The following is a 23,838-nucleotide window of genomic DNA, read 5'->3' on the forward strand; positions in this document are numbered from 1 at the left end:
ATTAGCAGAGCGAGACTAAGTCTAAGAATCTAAGATTGTCACAAAACTTTGAAAAAAGCAGGAAAGTCAAGATAAATACATAATTATAAAACACCCATAATATGCAAAACACAATGTATTTTAGGAACACTTAAAAAATGTAACGGTTACCTGAATGGTTTAGAGTTCTCATGGGCATGATTGTCTTGACGCTTCCTGGGCAGAAATAAATCCAGTTAGGAAAATTGTCCCATTAAACCACATTGCTGCATACAGACGTCATTTTAAAGTTCACTACACAAATATAGAATTCACAATGCTATGTGCCCTAAAGGAAAAAAGCAAATAAGCCTTATGTTGACATGGTGTCCAAAAGTAATTCAGAAAAGAAGTTATAAAAACTTCAGAGTAATCTTTTCTAAGATATAAGATTACTATAGAAAAAAAATCTTAACTTTTTTGGCACAGTTAACCTGGTTCCAATAATAGGAAAATGTTGAGAATAGTCGGGTTTTTTGTTGTTGTTGTTTTAACCTACAGGTTTGAACATTTAAAAGAATACATTTCCTTTTTAGGAAATTTACATCACAAGCAAGTGAAGGAGTCCTCCAGATGACTGTGAGAACTTGACGACTTAGAAACTATTAGATTTTAAGTGATATTCATCTTCCATAAACAAATGTCCAATCCAGCACCCAGAGGATGCCGAGAACTTCAGTGCTCAATTGTACCAATGACGTTGCAAACTGAGTGAGTTTCTGGTAGGCAATGTGGCACTGCCTATCAAAGTAAGAAAACTCATGCCTGTGGGCCCAGAAATTCCATAGCTGGGGAGCTGTCCTTACAGATGTACCTGCGTACGTATAAGGATTGCTTAAATAAATTATGCCTCCATCATAAAACTTAGCCATTTAAAAAAATGAAGTACAGCTATAAGTACCAATTTAAAAACTTGTCCAGAAGATAGTAAGATTGAATGTAAAAAAAAAAAAAAAAATGCTTATTGCACCCTAGGCTGTATTTAAGAATCCCATTTGTGTAAAAGAGAAACAGGCAGTAAACAGAAAATCTTTGCAAAGATGCCAAACAGCTTTTAACAGTAGTTAAATAGCAGAAGTAGGACCAGGGGGTCAGAGGGAGGGGCAGGAAAAGACGTCTGCTTTTCACTTTATGACTTTTGGTGGTTTTTATTTCTGTTTATTTTTTTTTAACACAAGTATACTCATCTTTTAAAGAAAATATTGGAGAAGAAAAAAGGATGCAAATGTACTACAATTTCCCAAACTAACGCTCAAGTACCGGTCATATTTCTATGCCCACTTTTTGTTCCCTAGTATAGAATGTTACTGTAAGGATGATAACAGCAGTTACACTTAGAATAGGGAAGAGAACATGGAAATCCTCATTAGAATAATAAGTCTCTGGGGTGAGAAAGGAGTGGGCCCAGCGTATTGGTAGCAAGACATCTGTGATCTAGAGTTCCTTCTGCTAAGAGCCATGGAGATTTGTAAAGCAATCGTTGGAAAAACTAAACAACAATCATATTAACTTTCATTTCTTAAAATGTTTTTTTGTTGGATTGAATTTTTCCTCCACATAGGGCCTCATAACATCTCAGTGCAAATTTACTTCAGCCAGTTCCAGCAACTATGCTAACAAGAATACACAATGTGAAACCCACATAGGCTGATTTTTTTTTTTTTTGTTTAATGAACTAAATATTGAAGGTTCTTATAGCTACAACTTCTGTCAAACTTTCAGAGGTGAATTACACCCTCTAAAATGCAAGTAGAGTGTATTTTCAATTCAAGACAGAAACATTTGCAAATATTTCCCTAACTAGGAGTCAAAGCTTGAACTGAATAATATATGTTACTTTTCATATTTAATATTTTATCATAGTCTTGATCTATGCATGCAGTTCCATTGCTAGTAAATAATAATTATGGCTCTTGTTTATTGTGCATTTAGTGTGTGCGGGATACTGGCCTAGGACCTCATATATATCATATCTTAGTTGGTCTTCATGACAGTCCTATGCAATTTATCACACCTATTTTACAGTTGAAGATGATACTTAGGTAGGTTGAGTGTCAGAATCAAAACCAAGTCCCGGTTTGGCAGACCTCCAAGCCTACGAGGTCTCACCTCTCCCATCCACCTGCACTGTTAAGTTTATTAAAACTTAAAATAATACATTGCCAATAATATGTCTCCTAAATATTTCCGCTTGACACAAATATTTCCAATGCTTAAATTTTTCATGATCCTGAGAAACTATGAGTTTTGCATCCTATGAAAATTGGCCCCCCAAAGCCATTTTCTAGAAATCGAACAAATCCATAATTTAAATAATGTTTAAACTGTATATATTAAAATACTAATGAGGACAGCTACTTATGAGAACATGACACATTCTCATGAGAAAAACTGTTTTACTTTATTCTTTAAAAAGGGAGACTGGGTGAAAAAGTTTAAGGATTAAGAAGCACATATTGGTAGTTACAAAATAATCATAGGGATTTAAAGTACAGCTTAGGGAGTCTAGTCAATAATATTATAATAACTACGTGTGGTTCCAGGTGGGTGCTGGAGACATCAGGGGACACTGTGTAAAGTATGTGATTGTCTAACCACTATGCGGTACACATGAAACTAACACAAAATAATATTGAATGTAAACTATAATTAAAAACTAAAAATCTTTTAAAAACATAACTTTTAAGGAAAATAAGAACCTCTTTCAAGTTAAATTTAGAGATATAATCACTTCCTATTTGTTAATTTACACAGAATTATAATGTTGCTTAGAATACAGACTTCATATGTAAAATTATACGAAAAACAGGAGACTAGAATAATATATTTACTAATTAAATACAGTATAATATTTTCCATTGCAATGAGGTAACACCTTCACAAATCAGATGGTTTTAATTTTTATAGTTTATAGTAATACATTAAAACCATTATACCCTAAATAAGACACACACAATTCTTATCCCTAAAAACATATAACATAAAAGAGATACATCAAATAAAGTTTATTTTTAAAAAGCAATAATATTTTGCTGTTTAAGAATAGATCAGAAGCTGAAGAAAAGTGATTTACATAAAAATTAAAAGCAAATATTTAATGGTCAGATCAAAAATGATCTGGAACATTTTAATTGTTGGGTTTAAACTTTTAGAAAAAGAGGCCAATCAGCAAAAGTCATATCTCCTATTTTATTAAGAAAGTAAAAATCAATTTTGCTGATACTCACACAATATCATTCTATATTTCAATAGAATTTATTATCCAGAAAATTTTTTAAATTAGAAACTTTGATTCCAGTAAAAAACACAATGACTCAATTATGCAAATAACTTCTATCAGGAAAATCTCTTCCTTTTAAATTTCTAAGATATGCCTACTGAACAAGTCCTACCATTTTGTCATAAAATCAGATGATGCCCCAGCCATCTCCCTTCTCCTGGCCTTCAGGAAGAGCTCTGTGTGTGTCTGAGCAGAGGTCCCAGCAGTACCAGGGGTCCTTCTGGTCGACAAGTGTCTGAGCTGCAGTGTCTAACTTCACTTCAGTGAAACGCTTCAGAACATTAGTCAGGAATTGGCAAGCATTCCTATTTCCTGAGAACCCTTACATTAGATTTTAAACATATTTGAGGACATTCTCTCCAACACCAACTAACTGCTATCCATAAAGTCAGTGTCCTTCTTGGAGATTCGGAGACATGTAGAGAAAGGTGAGTGGGAGAGAAAATGAGTGGTGAGTCCTCCGGGGAATTTACTGATCATGTTCATGGACCATTAAAGTGTGGACTCTTCATTCATCTCTTGTCTACAGTTGCTTTATCTTGGAAGCTGAAAACACTCTGCCATGTGAACTGTGTTCTCAGATCTGTCACAGGGCATGGCATGACTGTCTCTTCACCAAGCAGGAGTTGGGAGTGTTCAAAAGTCTCTTTGCTGCTCTCCTCAACTTATATTTGGGAACAGAAATTCACTTTCAAAACCATAAGGCTTTCAAAGTTTAATCCAAGATCTGATCACAACATTTGCCATTTTTTTGTAAGGTGTGATTTTTACTTAGTAATCTACCTCTACCAACAATGGTATACATTTCTGAGCTTGTATTTTATTACTTAAATATCTGAAAATACAGATTGGGAAACAGTTTCTTTGGACTTCATTATATTATTACAAACCATCAAATGTACCATTGTACACAGCTGCAGTTTTAGTTTAATTTTCTCAATATTGATCTACCTAGTGCTGTGAAGATGGGGTAATTATAGCTATGTTAGTTGTCTATGACTGTGTAGATACATTTCACTTTTCATATTCTCTAATTGCATGTTAAAAGTTTCCACTACTCCCAATCATCTGATACGTTGAAAAAAGTCTGTATTAAAGCAATCCTCACACACCAGCCATCATTTCATCCCGAGATTTCTTTTCATGGTAAGCAGACCACACAACGTCACTTTTGGCAACAAAGGAGAGGTAGTCCAAACACCTCTTCACATTCACATCACAGAGCTCCCCTCCCGCTCTCGGGTTTTCCGTGGAAGGTGCCCCAGCCCCCGGGGTCCGGCCGTCAGTAAAGACAGGCAGCATCCAGCAGGCTCGGCCCATTTCCCAGAGGGGGGCAGTGACCAACAGATAGTGCCCTCCGCATGGCTACCGCGGCGGTCATGGGACGAAAGGAACCGAGCCAAGAAAAGAAAATGAGATCGTGCATGGAAGAGTTGCCATTTTTCTCCAAGTGCGCCCTGTCCCTTGGCCCCTCTTCACAGTGTCACTCAGATACATTTGGCAGCCAGATCAGTGACCCGCCGCCGGGCCCTGGAAGGCCAGGGCAGCCAGCCTCCAGCAGGGACCGGCAGAGGTTTCTTCAGGGTAGCAGCCGGCGGGATTGGCAGCAGGCAGCCTGCTCTGCGGACCAGTGCAGGGTCAGTACCCAGGGCTGCCCGGCTGGCTTCTTTTGCTTAGAAAAACACTATCTTAGAAAAAAAACTTTACCTCAGGAAATTAATCATTACTTGAGTGGTGGCAAAAGTCAAGTGAGCATTAAATAATAACATCCTAAATAAGAAAGGGACCATAGGCCTGGCAATAGGCATTACGTCCCTACTTCCAATACTCTAATCATGAAACATTTGAAAAAATTAAAATGGTTATTTGGTCTTGTTTTTTTTACAATTCAGTGTTGGCATTTCACTTGCAAACACTCATAGGTCTTATGAGAGTAATTAGTGAAGGAAATTTTAGAGGCCGTTGCCATACATTTGCTTTTCAAACGCCAGAGATCAATCACAGAATGTTTTCAGAAATGCATGAGTGTCTTTGCTTCAACAATGGTGGCCCACAAGTCACTGCCGCATATGACCACCGGATGAGGGAAAAGGATCTACGAAAAAACCATGACCGGTGCCAGAGTCCAGCTGAATACAGACTTATTTCCACAGGAGGATTTAAAAAAAGGCACCTTCCTGAGAGCCAAAGTCATTACAAATGCTTCTTTTATTAGCAAAAATTCCCATAACAACCTCAGTCCTCCCTAAAATGAGCAAGTTGCCGATATGAGGCAGATACTGTGAATTATATAAAAACCCTGCCTAGGAATTCAGAGAACTTTTGGAGGAAAAAAACCCACAATATTATGATTTAACTACGGCCTGCTACTTTTTAATATTTTATCATATATTTTCTGCAACAATTTTACATCTGCGATTTTGTTTTTTTCTAAGGGAATGTTTTCCTCTTATACAGCAAAAGGAATTAGGATTTACTACCAAGAACAATTTTACATGAAAATAAACTTTGCCAGAAAGAAATGATCTTCCATGAGGCTATCTCATGCAGAAGTATAATTAAACCTGGTCTATACTGAAAAACAAAATAAAGGGAAACCAAATCTTCATGACACTTTTCTCTCTACATAGCATATACATCATTCTCCCAGATTTGATGACCAAGTCAGTTGATATGGGTACATGGTGGCCAGACTGCTTTCCAAGCTAAATGTAAAAACAATAGAACAAAGTAATAAATTGCAGTTATTAACCTGTTATCTTCATATCACAAAACTGCATCACAACCGTCTTCGCCTTCCCCAGTGCCAGCTCTCCCACAGGAACTCATGCACAACTTCTGGGAATCTAAAAGACGAACAAGAAGTTTTTCAAAATGATGACGCTTGAGGTGAGTTTAATAGGCATGCTCATTCTCCACACACAGAAACTGCCTTCCCTGAGCGGGGGAGATGAACTGGACCTCTCAAGAAGACTTTTTCCCCCCCAAGAAAAAAAAAAAGTCTTTTGTTTTAACACAGTGCACATCTTTGGAGTAAGTACTTGTATGAAAAGAACTGCTTGTAACAGCAAAAGGGGAGGCCGTTAGGAAAACGAGGCTCGAGTTAAAGCTTAACGGAGAACATATGCCACTGAGGTCCACGATGCAGGTCTGCACCAACGCCGAGATCCTCACGGATTGCACGGTGCCTAGCAGCTCACTCCCCAGGATAAAGTCGCAGATTCTCGTAGCAAATTCTTTTCTATAGTTTACATCAGCAATGTTCTGTTCTGTGCTAAAATTAATTTCTAAACTAGGAGGCCAAAACCAACCAAAGTAAAATTCTGATACTTAACAAACTCTGGTAAGTAGCAAAGAAGGGGATTTTCTCATAGTTAGAATTAATATTTATCCAAGTCTGATCCAAAGACATGCATGGAAGGTCAGTCACACTACTTAATCCAAACAGATTAATCAATCAACCGCCTTAAGATAGTTTAGGTCCAAGTAGAAAGGGCCCAAATAAAATGTTACTAAATTCAGATGGTCATTGTATACTTGCTCATTTTTAAAAACATTGCTCTTTCTGCCAGAAAAGTTATTGTCTCATAGGAAGGATTAAAGCATCAAGACACGACAGTTAAAATGAGCCTTAGTCCAGGACCAGATCATGAGAACATTCAAAGTGCCTCAAGGAAGGAGTTTACTTAACTGTCCCCCTCCCTTCTGCACATCACTGCAGCAGCACCCCGGGACACCCTGTGCACATTGAGACATGAATCATTATAAGCAAGTAGGCCCACTCAGTTCCTCAAAAGACACAAAAGGTGCAAAAATAGCTTCTGCAATTGAAGCAAGAACCACATCAGCAACCAGATGAATGTGGGTGGTCAGATAAGAGTCTGTTGCTGCAAAGGGCAAATCATTAAGTGAATGGTAGATTTATTTTCTTTCTTAAACTTTGTTCTCCTTGCCTCAAGTCAACCATTTGATGGCACTTAAAGTGACACTTGACAAACTCTACTATTTTCACATCTGAAAGCTTCATCGAATCAAAGGGCATGATTGACTGAACACCGAGGGCGTGGTGGCAGTGCCCTAAACAAGGAAAGAAATAGGAAAAAAGGGCGTATACGGTCTATAAGATAATGAACTATATGCATATTTTTAACAAACCAAATAGCATGTCTTATTTGAAGAAAAAAATCAAGTTATTATGTTTAAAAAAAAAACCCACAATTATACCTTGGCAGCATGACCTAAGCTAAAGTAAAGCATGCATCCTTCAGAGAATAGATAAATCACCGAGCTACTTTACACTCCGAGCAAAGTTCACCCAAGACATACGTGGGCCAAGGTTCTATAGATATAGCTCCATACAGGGAACAGTAACTTGCACTGTTCAGTCACTACCTATGCTTGGCAATCCCATAGTCATTGAACTAACAGGGAAGAAGGGGAAAGAACATAATCCTCAGGCAGCCGGCACTGACACCCACTCCTCTCCAACTGTGGAGCAACTACAGGCAGGTACCCAACCGTCCTCAAACCCAGAAATCATCATTCCTACTAGCAACCACCACAGGCAAAACTGAACAGGGGAGTGTCCCCCAGACAAAGGTGATGGGGTAATGTTCCCAGTTCTGACTCTGCTTTTTCAGCCTTACTTTCCAGGGCTCAGGTGATGAAAATAGAAAACAAACACTCATCTCATTACAGGAATATATGTCTGAAATTTTAGATTACTAAAGATCCCTCTTTTCACTCATTAAGAAGATTCAAAATTTGCTTCTGTCATATGACTCATAATTCATGACTTCTTCAATGTCTGGTTTTCCTTTACAGAACTTAAAAATCAAAGATAATGATGATGTACTTCTATTTTATCTCACAGAATCTTCCAGGAAATTAACGTGATTTTAAAGCAAAAATTTCAACGATGTTAACATGAAAGATATGACACCGATTTCTGAGATTTTGCACCAATCATTTTGTTGCAAATTGGAGTAGGTAGAGGCCTCCAGGGGGGGAGGTGATTATTGGTACTGTTACAATAAAGACGTGGAGGTGACCAGCTCAGAAAATTATGTTTACATTAACTTCAAGTGAGTTTGTGAGCCTTAGATTCTTTATCAAAATTAAAACAAAAAACAAAAAATCTTTCCCCAAACAGCTCTTGAGAATGTGGTATGACAACTCATGCCTCTCTTCCACGGACATCAGTAGTTCACACAGTACACTATTAAACAATGGATCAAAAGAAAGGAGAGATTTTCATTTCCTTAACTTTACTTTTAGGTTATTAAATTCATAAAATATCACCAGGCAATGAAAATTTAATATTCAATAAAATGAACAAGTTTTTCAGAAAATAGTGTTAATAGATCTTATTAAATATCCCCGAGTCATTTAAAATTTATTTCTCAATATGAGGTGAAAATTACCTTCCACTTTACTAACAAAGTACAGACTGATTCGTCTGTTACCTGAAAGTCTGTGGAAGAATTCCTTAAAATACTTTCCAATTCTGTATTTCACATTTGTAACAAACACTTGAGAAGTTTGACTATTATTGTTTCTATCTCAGTGGTTTCTCAGTCTTTCTACTCTTAGAAAAAAAACTATTAGCATTAAATACTTATTCTTGGATGTTTAAAGGCTATTATCACTAATCATTATGCTAAGCAAGGGTCATAGGTCATGTTGAGCTATGAGTTGATAGATGGATAAATGATAGGCAGAGAGAGAGAAAAGTATTTTTAAATTCTCCATTATTTCAATTCTTTATTATTTTAAATTATTTTAAGACATACTATGGCTTAATGATTTAATATGACTTTTTTATGAATCTTGCAAGATATTAAAGTTTCATTGGCAAACTTCTCATGCAACTATAAGTACCTTCCATCATTTGTTTTTTTTTTCTGAAATTAAAGAAATGCACAATAAATTATAATTTAGTAGAAGAGTTAATAAGATAAACCAGTTACACTTTAGATGAGAGTTGTCACAATAAAAAATAAAAAATTATTTGCATAACTCTTTTAAAAAATGGCATAGGACCTGGAAACAAGATACAATCCTTATATTTCTTGGTTAAAAGGCGTGTTTAAGAATGACATTGAAAAGAATGAAGCTGCTCTTCAAACACTAGAGAAGACATTTCTATTTTATGGAGTGTAGCAGAAGAGATCCGAAAGTAGCAGGTGCAGATGGGAGATGCCACTGAACAATAAACAAATGCTCGAGATACACGGCGGAGGCATCTTGCCCCTCTACAAAAAGAATAAAAGGCTCTAAATGGGCCACTGATCCACTTTGCAGCGTCTCGAGTGGCAAGATAAGAGAGACCTGGGAGGTGGTGGATGGGCAGGAAAAGGCTGTGAAGATACAAACACACACAAACATTTTGATCAGTGTGATGACTACATGAAGGTAAAGGTTGCGGTTGGGTTTGAAATGTGAAGAAGAAGAAGAAGAAAAACAATTAAGAGAGACAAGGAGGAAAAGGGAAAATTGGCAATTTTGGAACACTGGGCAATTTGTTACTGAGGCAACAAGACAGAAGACTTTGAAAAGTCAAAAACATGTATGGGAAAAGGGATTTTTCACAAGACTTGGCTGGGGCAAAGTTGGTAAAAAAAAAATTCACTTATTTGGCCATTTGTTTCAGATTCTGATTTTAGGAACAGCCTGTAAAAATGACCCCCGACCTACCTTTGGTTTATTATTGCTTGTCAGCAGGGAGTCAGTGCTGGAGCACAGAACAGATAGAAAATAAAGCATCGTGTAATTAATACTACTAAAAACAAAACAGCAGGTAGTTGTGAATTAGTGATTAGAACTTAAGCCTCCTTGACTGGCATTTCCTTACAATTTTATGACATGTATTGAATGAATGCCTACTATGAGCCAGAAAAGGGCTGAGCTGATAAAATCCAAAAAGGGAAAAGGTGAGTTCTGCACCTCAGAGCTCTGAGCCCAGACGGGAGATATGATGAACAAGTTCAATAAGCTGTTTTAGGTGCTTTGACATAAACATAGACACAGAACAGGGAGATCACAAAAGAGGGACTAGTCAATCCTATCAGGAGAATTAGAAGAGGCTTTTAGAGAGGCAATGATACTGAGCAAGTCTTTAAAGAAAGCTATGTATAGCCCTGGCCGGTTTGGCTCAGCGGTTAGAGCGTCGGCCTGCGGTCCGGAGAGACCCGGGTTCGGTTCCCGCTAAAGGCGCGTACCTCGGTTGCAGTTTGTCCCCGGCCCTGGTCGGTTGTGCGGGTGGCAGCCACTCGATGTGTCCCTTCACGTCGATGTTTCTCTCTCTCTCTCTCTCTCTCTCTCTCTCTCTCTCCCCCTCCCACTCTACCTGAACAAAAAATGGAAAAATGTCCTCGGGTGAGGATAAAAAAAAAAAAAAAAAAAAAGCTATGTATGCTAATACACAAAAGTACGCAGTTCTCAATTTTAGATTTAGAGATAACTACATTTGCCAGATGAAATAAAAATATAAGAATATCATTACAGTTTTCCCTTATGTGTATATACTTTATTTTAGTGTGGTGAAATGTTAGTTCATGGGGATGCTTAGGTAATAAGATGATCTCGTTAATACAACCTCAATGTTAGGTAAATACCACAGAGAAAATAACTTTAAAAAATTCTTTTTCTTTATTGATTTTAGAGAGAGAGAAAGGGAGAGGGAGAGAGAGAAACATTGATGAGAGAGAACATCAGTTGGCTGCCTCCTGCATGCTCCTCACTGGGGATCGGGCCTACAACCTAGGCATGTGCCCTGACCAAGAATCAAACCGGTGACCTCTAGGTGCATGAGTCAACACTCAACCACTGAGCCACACTGGCCAGGCTTAATATTTTTAAATCCTCACCCAAAGATATTTTTCCATTGACTTTTTTTCTTTTTTAAATAGGGTGAAAGGGAAGGAGGGAGAGAGAGAGAGAAACATCAATGTGAGAGAGACATATCAATTGGTTGCCTGTTGCACAACCCCAACTGGAGTCTGGGATCGTACCTGCAACTCAGGTACATGCCCTTGACCAGGAATCGAACCTGCAAGCCTTTAGTCCCAGGGCGGATGCTCAAACGGCTGAGCCAAACTGTCCAGGGCAGAGAAAACAATTTTTGTTTTAACATCTGTTAGTAATTATTTTCCAAAGTACATTAGCCTTCTCCTTGAGTTAATTACAGTCTCCTAGACATAATTTAATCTTTCTTTGATGATTCAGGATCGCATAGTGCTCTCTAGCCCTTACTCTGCCTCTGGGCTGTGATCATTTGGTATCGGCAATGCAAATTCTGCCCCCACAGAATAAACACACGTCATGTTTTCCAAGACCATTGTTGTAACTGTCATTTGTTTTCTTGACCACATACTTAACATCAGATAAGTCATATCTGACTAACCTGTTTGGGAGAAAATATATATCCATTTCTATCACTATTGTTTTTGAGCTTATTCTAAATCATACAGGGAGTGTTTAATATTGTGACAGATTGTAGAAATCATTGAATCCATCAGCCGACTAACAGAAGAAAAATCTGAGAACCAGACAAGTCAAAAGACTTGTGTAAGGACCTCCAAGTCATTATGGTGACTCAGGGCAATAGCTTAGGTCTTTAAACTTTCAAGTCAATTATTTTTCACTCTCCATACTACTACTTTTTATTTAAAGTTTATCAACCTGGCCCTATTGCAGAAACTGAATAAAGGAATGGAAAATAAATAATAATGATACTGAACTTAAGATAAGCAAGACATTTATGATCCATACTTTAAAGGTAATCAAAGAAAAAGGGAATAACAATAGCTAAAAACCAATGTTCCATTGAACTGTTTATCAATTTTTATAGAAGATAAAAATAAGTTCAATGAAAATTTTAATTTTTCCAAAATGAGTACATGGTAGCAAAACTAGTTGTCAAAATAATCAATTTCTACAAGTAGTAGATTATTTAGTATTTAAAACAAAACTATTTCATTCTCAATCATTTTTTAGCATAAGCGATTTTCCATCATTAAACTTCTTTTGCTCTAATAGTGACAAACTATTGAAAGTAAATATTTTAAGTCAAGACATGAGATCATCTTCTCCAGAGCAAGGGAAGTTCTTTCATTGACAGTCAATGGAGGTAAGCCCTTTGGTTCACAATACCCAGATTTCACCAACGAAGCCTGTGAAGACACGGTCACCCCACTGCCACAGGCACTAGCTCTACAGAATGGTGCATGCTTCCTTGTTCTTGCAAAAGGGCAAGACCAATAAGATGTTTAAATATTTAAACACAATAATTTAAATATTTTGTGTTTTCTCACATGTGATACATTTTCATTTTTACATTCGCATTTTTATTTTTCCCTTCCTTTCAACTCCCTCTACCCTATCCCTTAATGTTATTATGGCAAGTAAATAACTACTTCTTGCCAACCTATCTTAAATAATTACTTTTTGACTAAATATTTGGTGGAGAAGACCAAAGGAGGACTATTTCACTACTACTCTAATGAGAACTATGCCATAACAAAGTCATAACGCCAGAGTACTGTTTTCTCAAATTTTCTCATTTACAGTGCTTATGTTTACTATTTGGTTGCTACAGGTATACATAAATAAGGTCACGATACTTTCTCCAATTTTTCTTTTACTCCTGGATATACCAAGATTAGCATAAAGAAAGGTCAAAGTTAACTTTGGATATGTAAACAAAGAAAATAGAGAAATCATAAAATAAGATATGTATTATATTCACAAGGATACATGAAATAGGCTGACCTTGCCTGAAGAAAAGTCCATCTCTTAGGAAAGAACAGTGTCCCACATCAATGTAAATAAAACCAAAAACAATGAAAGCACAGAGGGGAACTTGGATTGCTTTCCATATTTCATGCTGCAAGTGATTCTCAGATGTGATGAAAAAGAATTTTCCTCAGTTTCCCTACATTAGGCTTATACAGAATAAATATCCCTCAAAAATAAATCAAGGTGAGGCCTATGATACATAATCTAACCAGATAGGCATAACCACCTCTAATAACTGAGCTGCTGAAGTAATCAATTTGGTCTTCTCTCTTGAAAATTTTGACAGTGTGGGGAAATTAACCAGAATACCAGTGAAGAGGTATACAACCTCAGTAAATCAAAGAGAAAATCTTGATTCAACACTGGCACAGGATTGGTGAGGCATACAGAGTAAATAAATAACAGAGTACTAGTCCTCAAGACTTTGGAAATGGACACAAAGTTAGCACACAGCAAAAAAACCTGTACATCAGGTATTGGCAGAGTTCCAGAAAACATCTGATCAAAAAGGGCTTGAATAGGCATGGAAGAGAGATAAGAGTAGGTGATTTAAATGTAAGCCACGCTTTTTACCCAAATGAAGCAACCAGAAAAGCTTTATAATGACCTATGTTTCATGGGTGGTCAGGAACTCCCTGGCACATTGGTAAACTCTGAATGGGATTCACATTTTCAGCCTCATCTCAAAATATGCCATTGCCTACAAAGTTTAAGGCTAGAAACATATTCAAGTTTCAAATAAGTGTTTACAAGGTCCCATTGTGCAAACTGTCAGACAATTCCAGAATTCCGTCCACTGGTCCATTTGCTCAGTCAAATCACATCTTTTTCAAAGCTTATGCACTAATGTAATAAAATAAAATATAATTGGAGTGCAAATTTCAATATTTATTTGAGTTTGAATCCAGATATCATCATCCCATTTACCAAATACAAATACTTAAATTTTTATATAATTAATATAAATACATGTAATTTTAATCCATTTCAATGACACCAAATTAAGTATCATTAAGAATAATGTACATACTCTGCCTGTGTGGCTCAGTTGGTTGAGTGTCATCCCATGCATCAAGAGGTCGCCAGTTTGATTCTAGGCCGGGGCACATGGCAGGGTTGTGGGCTTGATCCCCAATAGGGAACATGCAGGAGGCAGTCCATCAATCTTTCCTTCTCATCCATGTTTCTATCTCTCTCTCGCTCTCTCCCTTCCTCTCTCTCTAAAATCAATACAAACATATTTTTAGAAAAGAAAAATGTACACATGTGGAATTCAAAAGTAAATAAGATACAATTCATGCCTTCAAAGAGCTTACTGTTTAGTGGGTGAAAACACACACACATATAAACAATGAGCTGTAAAAGCAACAGAGACATACCTGGAAGTACAAAAACAAGAGGAACAAGAGATTGCTTGGGAATGCTGCATTTAAGAAACATATTTTAGGTCTTAAGAAGGCTAGGATTTGGCAACTGGAAATGCAGAGGAAAAGCATTTAATGGGAACATATCATTGTGCAACAGAGAAGAGCAGGGGGTGTTGAAGAAACAGTTGTGGTGACCAGAACATCGGGCATCCCAGGCACAGGAATGAGGACGGCGTGCCTGGTTGCATTCCTCTACATGAGATTTTCTCATAACTGATAAATGTTATGGACTGAATGCCTGTGTCCTCCCAAAATGTATAAATGATGCTCTAGCCCCCAGGATGGCTCTATTTGGAAATGGGGCTTTTGAGGAAGTAACTACGGTTAAATGAGGTCATAAGGGTGGTGCCCTGATCCCAGACGATTAGTGCCTTTATGGGTAGACATCAGAGATCTTCTCTTACTTTCTCGCTCCTCGTGGTCACAAGGAAGAGGTTGTGTGAGCACACAGCGAGATGGTAGCTGCCCACAGGCCAGAAGAGGCCTCAGAATGAAACCTAACTCCATGACACCCTGATCTTAGATTTTTAGCCTCTGGAACCATGAGAAATATTTTTCTGTTAAGCCACCAAGTTTGTGGCTTTTTAAAAATGGTACACTGAGAAGACTAATACAGTAACATAATGCAATTTTACAAAGTACATAAAATTGTTGGAATGAGGGAGAAAAGGTGCAAAGAAAAGCATATTGGATTTTGAGTCAGGGATTCCATACTCCTGTGCTGGTTCTAATACCTGGCAGCTGTGTGATCTTGGACAATTTATTTAATCTTTTTGATCCTTTTTTATTCACTCAGAAATGCAAACTTGCAACCAGGATGCCTGTCATAGTAGGTACTCAATAAACTGATTTAAAAAAAGAGAGAGAGAATGAGATGAAGGGAGACTCCTGTGAGCAGAGATCACAATAATTAAAGATATTATATCTCATACTTCTTAATTACTACTTAAAGGAAAACATTACAATAGTCATGCAGTGCTTAATTCTGTCAACATTTAGGAAGTATTTATTGATGGCTGGAATATTCATTTTTTTATGGTGTCATTAGGGAACAAAGTGATATTTTTTCAGTGTTTTAGTCAGTAATTTATCAAAAGAAATTAAAAGAAATTGAGGATGATTCTATATGGCATTTCCACCCAATTCAACAGTTACCAGAATAGGCACTGGTTGCTACTAGGGACAGGCAATGAATCTATTCTAGTTTATTCAGCATTAAAAATGAGCCGTGTGGTATACAGTTTTTTAATTGTCTACTTGAAATGAAGACCCATGGGAGAAATTTATCTGGTGTGTTGGTGTCAAGAAGATTTTTATTATTACTGAAAACGGCTTTACAGACACTACATTTTAAGCCTCTCCCTATTTAGCGTGGCTGCTGGAAAGCAAAGGTGTTGATTTGGGGCCTTCTTCTCGGTATGTATTTTGATCACTAACATCATTTCTAGCGAAAGTACCTCTTAGGTTTGTTTCCCATCATATTCGCACTTACTAATATGTGCACATACACACCTCAAGAATGGGGACTGTTACAAAAAACATAATAAGTGTAGCTGAAACTGTTTCCAAAATAGAATCTATATATTTCAATAGTGTTTGGGCAGCACAACTGTGAAAACCAGTTGGTTCCAGGTATGTAAAAAAAATGTGAAAACTCCCCAAAGATTTGTCTTTTCCTTCGGCTTTCAACTGTATTGATTCCAAGGAAAGAAAGGATTTCATAAATATAACAAAAAAGGTACATATAATACAACTCAAGAGAAACAGTAATTATTTTCCTTCTCTAAGGAATTGAATATAAATAATATGGTTAAATTGTATTATCTCCGAGACATGGTCAAATTTTCAGCTACTGTCCAAGCTCAGCAGCACACATAGTAAGTGCACCTGACATATTCTTGGACACAGACAACGGATACTAGAAGCTCCTACATGCAAACCCTGTGCAGTGCATTGAAGGCATCGGATGAATATTTTTTATTTGTTGAACATCCATAGGGTATAAAATCAGATCTGGACACACATACTTCAAAAAGTTTAGAATCCATTTGATCAGAAAGCATTTCAAGTCTCCAATCAACCTCTCCTTTTAAGGTATAGTATCAACTATCCTAAATGTTACTAAAATTTTAAACAACAAACTGGAGTCTAAACACCATTTTCAGTGCCATTTTGACGAATCGGTTATATGTGATTTAACTTGATTTTTGTTTTCAAGTAAATCCAAATGCTAGGGAATAGATGTGTGTTCGGAATTCATAATTTTAGATTTCATTCAACACTGACCAATATCCAATATGGGCATATTGGCTTAATTCCTGTGTTCTTCACATCCATATAAATAATTTGAAGAACACAATCTAAACAATACGACCAGAAATAATTCATCTTGAAAAGACTAAATATGTATATGCTTTTGCTTCAGCTTTGAAATCAGTTTGCTAAAATCCACAGGCTCACAAATGGTCTTAATTTACACACTGTTCATCGACTCCATGTTCACTGATGTTATTTGGAATCTCACTTTCATTCTCTCTGACATACCGACGGGAAAAGCATAAAATCTTGTTAAGAATTCTTCCTTAGCTCATATTCTCATTAAAACAAACAAAAGTAGAGAGAAATAACCAAAAGCAATTAAACAAATAAAAACACAGAGAAGATTCCAAAATTAAATCTTTTATCGTATTATTGGACTTGCCTTGGTTTCATTAAGGGCCTTAGACAAGGTGCCAGAGATAATTTTATTGCAGCATCTGCTCTGTGCTTTTAACAAGGGTGTAAACTGTTTGAACAAGCAGATTATAGTATTTTGGTTAATCGATAACTAGCAATACAATACAGGGAAGAAAATGTTTTATTCATGTCTGGCGTTTGTGTGTTATTTTATTTTCAAAGCTTATATCATTTCAGGCGCATCATGTCCTTCTTACGTAAGACGAGCATGAGGAAACTGAGGCTTAGACAGGTGGAGCGATGGTCCAGGCGATCTCTTTTTTTGTTGTTGTTTTTTGTTGTTGTTGTGTGTTTGTTTGTTTATCCTCACCTGAGGACATTTTTTCCATATTTTGTTCAGACACAGCGGGAGGAAGAGAGAGAGAGAGAAACATCAACGTGAAAGGGACACATCGAGTGGTTGCCACCCGCAAGACCCAACCAGGGCCGGGGACAAACTGCAACTGAGGCACGCGCCCGTAGCGGGAACCGAACCCGGGTCTCTCTGGACCGCAGGCCCATGCTCTAACCGCTGAGCCAAACCGGCCAGGGCTCAAGATGATCTCTCAAAGATCACACAATCAGCAAGCAGCTTCCTGGCCCATCTCCCAGCTCAAGGCCACTTCCATGCATGGCCCACACGGACCCCATAAACCAGTGAAGACAGCACGTGCGGGACGAGTAGGTTTAAGACACCTTCTAGCATGGTTCCTTTACTTTCTCTGAGTTTGAATTTCCTCCCATGTAAACTGGGAATAATAAAGGTGCTGGCCCACTTGTATACCACCCTGTCGGCGAGCCAAAACTGTGCAAGTTGGCGGCCAATCTTAAATCACCGAAGAGCAGATCTTGTTGATACTAACGCACACAATATTTTTTGTTGCTGAAGACACGAGAACAGAAGAAATGAGAAAGCCTGAGCCCCAATCCTTCCTACTTCACTGAGGGCGCCCCATAAGTTGTATTCACATAGTGACAGTCGGAAAGCTTGTACACAATGGCCATGGGACTACTTTACGGTGAATCAAGGTCAGCCAAAACCTTCTTTTGCACAACTAAAGCAGCAGCAAACTTACATCCATTTTACTCACTAAATAGAAATACTTGAGTATCCACTCGATAGTGAGTTTCCATGGACAAAGGACCCACAACGTCCGGGAAGGACTCTGGACACGGGAGCCCTGCTGAGCTACAATGGAAAGGGGTCTGAGCATTACAGAGTGTCCTGTCCATCTAGTGTGGGCTTTGAAACATCAACCCCAAAGCTCAGAAAGGCATTACTTCAGCTGGGCCTGGTGCATTCTACATTACACAGTAACCTGTCGTTCAGTAAATGGGAGGGCAGGCGTGAAAAGAAAACACAAACCAACACACATAAAGATCGTTTTCTTAATTTGGGGGCAGGAGAATCATGAAAACCCTTAAAAACCCTTGAATATTCACATTTGCTCAGGGATCTCCAAGTCCATAAAAATGCCAGGGCTCTGCTCCTGAAAACACATGCACGTTCACACTCAGGGTTTTCCTGTATTTTGACCAGAGCCCTTTTGATGAGTACAGTCCCTTCTCTTCACACTTGTGAAGCATAAAGTCCATTTTTCAGAAACTGGAGATAAGTACACAGGAGGGAAGAAACAGTGTAAGAAATAAGCCTGCGGGAAACCTTACCTCGTCACCTGCTACCATGCCTTGTTTCATAAAACAGACCTTCGTGTCTTTTCTCCCCGTGGACAAAGTGGGACAGAGGCTGGAGGTCCTCACTCATAAGCAAGAAAAAGCAAGAGAAGGAAGCAACCTAGGCCTGGTACTCAGAGCCAGAAAGATATAAACATGTCACGAGGGACACTTTCGTAAGTAGCAGCTCGTCACCAAGCAGTCACTGCAAACAGAGGATTTCCACATTGTCACCTTATTTTCTCCGACAGAAACATCTCAAAGAAAATTTTCAGTGACTAGACTGCCATTTGGCTTCATTTCTCTGAGACAAAAATAGAGGTAGCAGGTAAAATAGTTACACTTAAAAGCTCTGGATGGTCGTTTATTTTTGTTTTTGTTTTTTAGGGATTAAACGATCTACATAAGTAGGTGCAAATTGAATAAAAATATTTAGTTTTAAGTTGTTTCACAGTCTACATGGAACAAAGAAACCACTTACCAATGGTAGTAGATCAAATACTTTCCTTAAGGAGTCACTAATTAGGATTTCAAGGTAAAATAGGCACAAATTATTCAGATGGTAAATGGAGATGATGTCATCCAAAATTGTAAACAAAAGGTTATTCTTCTTGAGTGACAGTTTTCTCATTGTGTACATAGTGCTTGATGTGCCCAAACAGTATGTACCCATATGTATCTGGAAAATCCTTCCCTTTGCTTCCCATGTAGTGCTGCTATGTCAAGAAGAGTGTCCTAAATAATTGCGAAGGGCTTCGTGGTGACAGTAGGCGGCGCCTGTCAAACACGAAGGGAGAGTGTCCTCCTCCAGAGCAGCCACAAGAAATTCTCTCTTCCTTTGCTTTGTGTGGTGAGGAGAGGCAGACAGAGATCTCTTGTCACTGCCACCACCATGAAGGAGCCAGCCTAAAGACACGTCCGATACCCAGAGGAGACAGGGACAAAAGAATGTCCACAAAAGAAAGCAGATCCTGAAGGCTTCGCAAGTCTCTGCATCAAGCCTGGCCTGAAAGCACACTACCCCTAGACTACTGAGGATCATAAGCCAATAATGTTTGTTTCTGCTCTAGCGAGTTGAGTCAGGTTCTCTGTTCCCCGCTATCAGCGACATCATACAAGTGCTATGATGAAATCACATTGGCTGGCGTTTCTGACTTCCTAGACCTACTGACATGTCCATGGAGAAGGCATGAAGTCAAGAAACAGAAAGGCTGAACAGTCTTTCACCTTGGTTGCAATTTTTTTGCCTACCTCCCTACGCCAAAAGAAGAAGCGATTCTGCTCCCGACTGCTCAGGGTCAAGGATGACCCCAGGAAGACGTGGAAGTACACGCACCCTGAACTTAAGCTAGAACTGCGTCTCAATTCTCACCACCTTGAGTAAATTACTGACACTTTAATCATCTGTTTCTCATCATAAAGTGGGGATAATAATTCTATGCCAGAAGATTGCTGTATTAAATGAGATACCACAAGATAATATCTGGCTCAAATAAACACAAAGTATTGGCATTTCCAGAAACTGTAAATAAAGGCAAACATTATATTTAGAAAAGTCAGTAGGTACTTGACTTTTATTATTTGAGTTATAAGAATAACAAGCGTATCAAATTAGCTAAAAACAGTTGTTTGATTTTGCATGTACTCAAGGACATGCGAAAATGTGTGTATGGCTGTAGACTTTGTCTCAATGCAGGTATGACTTAGAGCATGAAAATATTAAAAAGGCAAACTGTTTTTAATTGTTTTTCATAAAATAAAAGTTATTAAACTGAATATAAATATTGTAATTAGTTCACATTATACATAGTAGATATGTAATATACATTGCATGTGCATACACACACACACACACAATGACAGAATGATAAGCCATGAAATGTAACTCCTTTCTTGCTTGTCAGCAGGAGAGCTATGCAGACCCCCAATGCAGCCCAGTGTCCCTGAAAGACAGATGAGAATACAAATCTTGCCAATTCCAGAGAGCCATTCCTCTGTGAGGTGCTATAACACTAAGAAAAGGGGGAGAGAGAACATCAGGCATCATCATGGAAAAACTGGATACTCATACTGTTATTTGCTTCTTCTGATCCTATAGAAGCGTGACTAAAAATTAATGAATTTCTAGTCCCTAGTTGGTAGCTTCAAGATCAAAAAATTATTTAGCATGTTAACATTTGCAAAAAGCGTTCTCCACGCCCAAACATAAAGGTTTAAAACCATCAGAGTTCTATCCACTAACTTCTATAATGCACCCCGAAATTAATTAAAGTTCAAGGTGGTAAAGGAGCAAGTGGCCCCAGAAAGCGCCTCTGAGCTAAGATCCAATTAGTGGGAGAAAACAGTCCTTGTACCGGCTAGCAAGGGGTTATACATCAACACCAAACCCTTGACAGTGATCCAGCACCACCGACTAGTTTGCAATTCACCTTACTCACTTGTTCACAAAAACCCAGACATTACTTAATGCCAACGAACAAGAGATTCTCTTCAAATGCAGGTCAGGTGGCTAAAGTCTATCTCCCGCCCCACCCCAGAATGTTAAAAACTTTATTGTTGCTCAAGAACTTTCCCAGAAATTAGATTAAGCAGCAAATATTTTCCCTTTACGTCGGATGAGTGTCTGGGTTACAGCACAGCTGGGTGGCATCACAAAACATTGAAAGTGTCTGCAACAGACTGGTGTAGAAACTCTTAGTGGCTCTCCAGTGTCTGAGGCACTAAACGTGGAACACAGAGCAACACCACATTCAGCTGCCGAAGTGTGTCTCTAGTACAGCAATTTTCAGATACTCATCAACATTCAATTAACATTCATGATAGAATGTTAGTCATTATTAACACGTATTGAGCGCCTCTGCCTCTGCCGTGCAAAGTGCAGGATTCAGGTTGAATAAGGTGGGACCCAAGCTGCCAGGTGGCATCTTCACTTGATTTATGCTTCTCTATTAGACATCTGACACCTTTCCAAGTGAGTCACCTCAAGTTAAGTGCTTGTCTTTCATTTTTATAAATGCCCAGTATGCTTAGCAACAGGAAAGAGCATAATGAATACATTTATGTATGGAAATTTATAAAGGAACGCATTTTCTTAGAGTGATAAGTATCTATTTAATGAGAAAAGATTGAAATTTGTTGAGATTAAAGTTTTAAACCAGATGATGAAATCTTAGCAATCTCTTCCTTTTTAATGTTCCGAGGGATGATAAGCGAAAGTAAAGGGGAGAATTTGGAAGATTTAGGAGGAGGAATTCCCCAAAACGCATGGAAAGTATTAATGTCTGTGGAAATAATCTAAAGAACAGGTTATCTTTTCTAAAGCTGGGGCTGTCCTTCTGTTTGGACATTGGTTCTGGCTGCACTAAGGACAAACACTTCAACTGGCCCAGGAACGGTGACCTGTACCAGAGAATAGCTTTAGAGGCATCATAAGTTGGTCCTTGCTGCTTCTTGATGCTAATGGCTTTACAATGGCATTCTGGACCAAGCCCGATTACATAATGATCACTATGTAGAAACCGCTACAATTTGGACAGAGGATGGCAGGAGCCCCGTCCCTCGGAGGCACGGAGAACACCATGCACTCAAGAGTCTGCACCGGGAGAAAGGCCACGATGATTCATGTTCTGACGCTGTCTGTGGATTGAAAAGGAGAGTCTTCCCCAAGGCATCACCAGTCTGAGGTCAAGGCAGCAGCCAGTGTCAAGAAAGAAAAACAAAGTAGGAACAAGGGGCAAAGAGAGCCACAGCTATAGGTAAGAGGCACCATGACAACATGAAAAGAATGCGGGATTCAAGCAAACACCGGTACACTGTAAAATACTTTACTTCGCTGAATTCTCACAACCACACTGGAACAGAACATGTTACAGTTGAGAAGGCTAGATAAGACCAACATAAAGATAGTAAATGCCAGGGACAGGATTCTATGCTAATCCTTTTTTTATTATTAATTTATTCACTTTTGTTACAGATGTTTCTTCTTCCCCCCCCCCCACACCCTTCTCCCTACCCACCCCCCCCCCAAGCATTGTTGTCTGTGTCCATTGCTTACGCATGTATGGAGATAAGTTCTTTGGTTTATCTCATCCCTTCCTCTGGCCCCCTCCTCTGAGGTTTGTTTATGCTAATTCTTTCTTACCCTAGAACCCCAGTGTTTCATGGCACTTCTCAATCAGCACAATAATTCAGCTCTCCTGCTTCTGTATGTATGTGTGTGTGTATACACACACACACACACACACACACACATATATATATACATGTATATTCACATATATCTAACATGTAATATTAAAATGAAAATCTCTACATCATTGGAAGGGATGAGTGTTCAGCCCACAGCCCTTCTCAGTTACAGTTCTATAGATCTCCCTAACACAGGTCCTCTGCGTCATAACCGAAGTCCGAACTTGGGACTTTGTTCTTTCATGCATCTAGGGATGCCTCTAGTTCATTCCTAGTCATCTTTAAGTCTCAGCATCTTCCTCCTCTCTGAAGGTATCCAGGTCCTCTTCCGTGACCCCACAGGACAGATGTAGTAATGTGTCACAGTTTGATGTACTTGTCTCTCAGACCACAGTGGGAGGCCCCTGGACTCAGGGATTCTATCCGCATTTGCTGTGCACTACTAGCTGCTACACCTCACCAACTGCACAATGGCTCATTCCAGAGAGCAGTCTAAAAGGAGTGTCCTGGCGGACAGGCGGCTCCCCTCTCGGGATAATTCGAGAACCCATGCTCCTTCAGCATTCTGGCTGCACCAGCCCCAACAAGGATTCCACGGCCACCAGGATTATCTGCCTCACGCTGGCAAAAGAGGGAAAAGATGGAGGGCCACCCAAGGGAGGGTTCATCACTCAGGCGCTGATGTTGAAGACAGCACTTCCACCCACATTACATTCACTAGAACTTAGCCACGTGGTC

The 23,838-nt window shown here is 38.7% G+C and overlaps 1 long non-coding RNA gene across 1 annotated transcript in view; it reads right to left on the bottom strand.

The window, feature by feature from the left end:
• Positions 1-226: 226 nt before the first annotated feature.
• The window catches only part of LOC118620845, a 164,225-nt gene continuing 140,613 nt past the window's right edge, over positions 227-23,838 (bottom strand). The window contains exons 3-4 of the long non-coding RNA XR_004957548.1: positions 6,051-6,144; positions 227-307 (exon numbers count right to left, since the gene is read on the bottom strand). This is a non-coding gene — a long non-coding RNA (uncharacterized LOC118620845). The remainder of the gene's footprint in view (positions 308-6,050; positions 6,145-23,838) is intronic.

Source organism: Molossus molossus, unplaced genomic scaffold (assembly GCF_014108415.1).
Source record: "Molossus molossus isolate mMolMol1 unplaced genomic scaffold, mMolMol1.p scaffold_m16_p_8, whole genome shotgun sequence".
In the NCBI taxonomy this organism is placed as follows: domain Eukaryota; kingdom Metazoa; phylum Chordata; class Mammalia; order Chiroptera; family Molossidae; genus Molossus; species Molossus molossus.